A 3,041-nucleotide genomic window follows, 5' to 3' on the forward strand; every position below is an offset into this window, starting at 1 on the left:
ACGCACTTGAGCGAGAATTCTTTCAATGTCTCAGATCAGTTCCTGTCCCGAGAACATCAGAGTCAATGTCGCGTCCTCTACTCGGTCCGACAGTTCACACTTCTTCATCCTCCTCTGATTCCATTTCCCAAAGAGTTTCTCAAGATTTCCAAAGCAGGAGCCTAAATTATATAGTTTGCTTCTTAAACATTTATCGAACTTCAACTTACAATATTTTCACAGTATCTCTTCACAATCCTCTGGCTTGCACCATGTCTGGGGATGAGAAGTCGCGTTTGGTGGAGAGATTCCAGAGGCTGGTGAGTTTCACTTTGGAACAAAGATGGTAAAGTGGCAATTTCCGGCGGTTGTTTGTAATGATGAGAGAGGTAGCGGTGGAGAATGAGCACTTTGACGAGCAGGAGGAAGTGTTGCCACTGACCCGAGTCAGAGAACAGAGGACAGGGATTAAAGGAATCTAATGAAAAGCAACACTTCTGCTTAGGACGTTCAATAACAACTGCAGAAACCCGATGTGTCGAGCAGTGCATCTGGAAAGAAAAACAGAGATAATGTTTTAAATATGAAACATTTCCGATGAAGAACTCGAGTTTCCCAAGTCTCATCAAATTACCGGCCTGGTTTGCAAAAGAGGTTTTCTGAACTTTGTACGAAAATTGTTCTCGCAGGAAGGCATTCATAACGTAGTCAGCAGGACTCGAACCTACGTGGGGAAACCCCAATGGATTTCTAATCCATCGCCTTAACCACTCGGCCATGACTACAGACCGCGCAGTAGACTTGAGCATTGACCAAATCAGCCGTGATCTCATTGAAAGCTGTCGCTGACTTGATGAGCTAAATGCTTCCATCTCCTTTCATACCTTTGGTGTCATTTGGAAAGTGCGAGACACCAATGTAAAAGAAAAGCACAAAGGTAGGAAAAGATATTTGCAGCCAAACTGAGTCAAAATTATTTATTGAAAGGAAAATCACACTTGGCAATGCGGAGGTACAGACATGAAACCGCTAGAGATGGAGTTCTTGAATTGTGAACCAGCGACACTGAAGGATCTCGGCAAAAGTGAGGACTGCAGATGCTGGAAACCAGATTTTAGATCAGAGTCATGCCGGATAAGCACAGCAGGTCAGGCAGCATCCGAAGAGCAGGCAAGTCGACCTTTCTATTGCCAGTCCTGCTGCGTTCCGCAAACAATTTTCGTTTTTGGCTCAGATTTCCAGAAACTGCAGCTATTGTTTTATGTTAACCTTCATAATGTTTTGGACAAAACCAATGACCTGCCAGCATCGGAAAAACGGCAGAAGTACTGGTACACCGATATGTTTGATGAACAATACAACCATTCCATGACCGGGAATACGATCCTGGCCACGGTGCTGAGAGTACCGAATCCTCACAAGTAAATCCTCACAAGAACATTTTCGTTGCAGATCATTTTCAACTTGTCTTCGAAGATTTACAAAGTGTGAAAAGGCCATTCCGTCCTTTGTGGTTTGCGGCTAATCAGAGAGCCATCTATTCTAGTCGCAGTTTCCAACTTTGGCCCAAAGTTTGTTCATGGTGTCATGCAGAAACTCAGCGAGTTCACACAGACATTTCTGTGTGTGCAGAATGATTTGCCACATTTAAGGCAAATTCAATGGCATCCGAATGGGTATATACACAGGAAGCGTTCGGAGAGATAAGGAACACATTTTGTCAAATATGGTTCAATTAATTTCGGTTATCTGTTCAGCAGGGACATGTTCGATAGGAGGGTCTTTTTCCGAGCTCGGCAACTTTGATGTGCTCCCGCAGCTGACACCAGTTTTAATGGACCATTTGCAGAAAAATGCACTATTTTTGTTATGCAGTCAGCGCGTTTTCCTATATTTCTGGAGGGTGGATAGGACGAGTTGACCCAGCGATGAGGGTCTTTCCGGACCTTTGCTGCCAATGACCATTCGTTTGGCACCTTCCCAACTTTACCATCAAAGAGTTTGGCTGAAGAATAATACCGCACGGATAATGTTACCCCCTATATTTCCGGAGGGTGGATGGGACGAGTTGACCCAGCGATGAGGGTTTTTCCGGACTTTTGCTGCCAATCACCATTCGTTTGGCACCTTCCCAACTTTGCCATCAAACAGTTTGGCTGAAGAATAATACCGCACCGGTAATGTTACCCCCCTCAGCTCTCCAACGAATCCAGAAACTGACAGCTCTTCATGTGGAACAGAAGCAAAACAGAAAGGGTGGCCCATTGCCAGACACACCGAAGCATGCATGCTGCCTTTGTTGCAGTGCAAGCCGATTATGTCATGAACTGCTCAGAGAAACGGCAGCGAGGCAATTCAGGACATACTGGAGATTTAGTGCATTGCCAAGTCACAGGAAGTGCTCAACAAACATAAAACAAAACGGAACAGCAATAACCCATGAAAAATGAAGTTTACCAATTGCACTCGTGATGAAATTAGGTCAACAATGCGCTGATGGCTCCATCTGATCGAGAGGACCAATCACCAGCCCACTTCACCAGGACAGTCATGAAGAAAATGAGGGAAATACAAAAACCATTTCTCATCGCGATTGCCAACCTTTTCGCCACTGCAACAACAAAAACGGCGAGCAGATACAATGCAGAATCTGGTTTCATATCAGCAATGAAATAGTAATATCCATTCACTTTCAGTGAAAATGGAAATTGTCTGAAATGTGAATACCCAGCGCAGGCTACTTGGTTCCCCGATTATACTGCTGCACAGACTTTCATATTTAAAGGTACCTTTCAAAGGGAGTGTTTGTGGCTGTCCATATGACAATGGAAATTGTTGCCCTCGCTCTCACTGCCATTATTGATCGTGTTGGGTTTGGCATCCTCACCTTGCACGCGGGAGTTCAGTGTACAATTCTCTGCTGTGAAAAATCGGAGTGCTTTGGAGCAGAAAGATGCGAAGCTCGTGTACTTCATGGAGATGTTGTTGGAATGTTTTGCGGTGCTGGGAAGTGGGTTCCTCACAGTTCTGGGTAACATTCTCAGGGTTGCAGAGCCTGTTGT

General features: G+C 44.8%; 1 non-coding gene across 1 annotated transcript; it reads right to left on the reverse strand.

Annotated features, from left to right (window-relative positions):
• Positions 1 to 682: 682 nt before the first annotated feature.
• Positions 683 to 764, reverse strand: trnas-aga. Its single transcript has one exon. It is a non-coding gene; the product is annotated as a tRNA-Ser (tRNA).
• Between the last annotated feature and the right edge of the window lie 2,277 nt (positions 765 to 3,041).

Source organism: Chiloscyllium plagiosum, chromosome 8 (genome assembly GCF_004010195.1).
Source record: "Chiloscyllium plagiosum isolate BGI_BamShark_2017 chromosome 8, ASM401019v2, whole genome shotgun sequence".
Lineage (NCBI taxonomy): Eukaryota > Metazoa > Chordata > Chondrichthyes > Orectolobiformes > Hemiscylliidae > Chiloscyllium > Chiloscyllium plagiosum.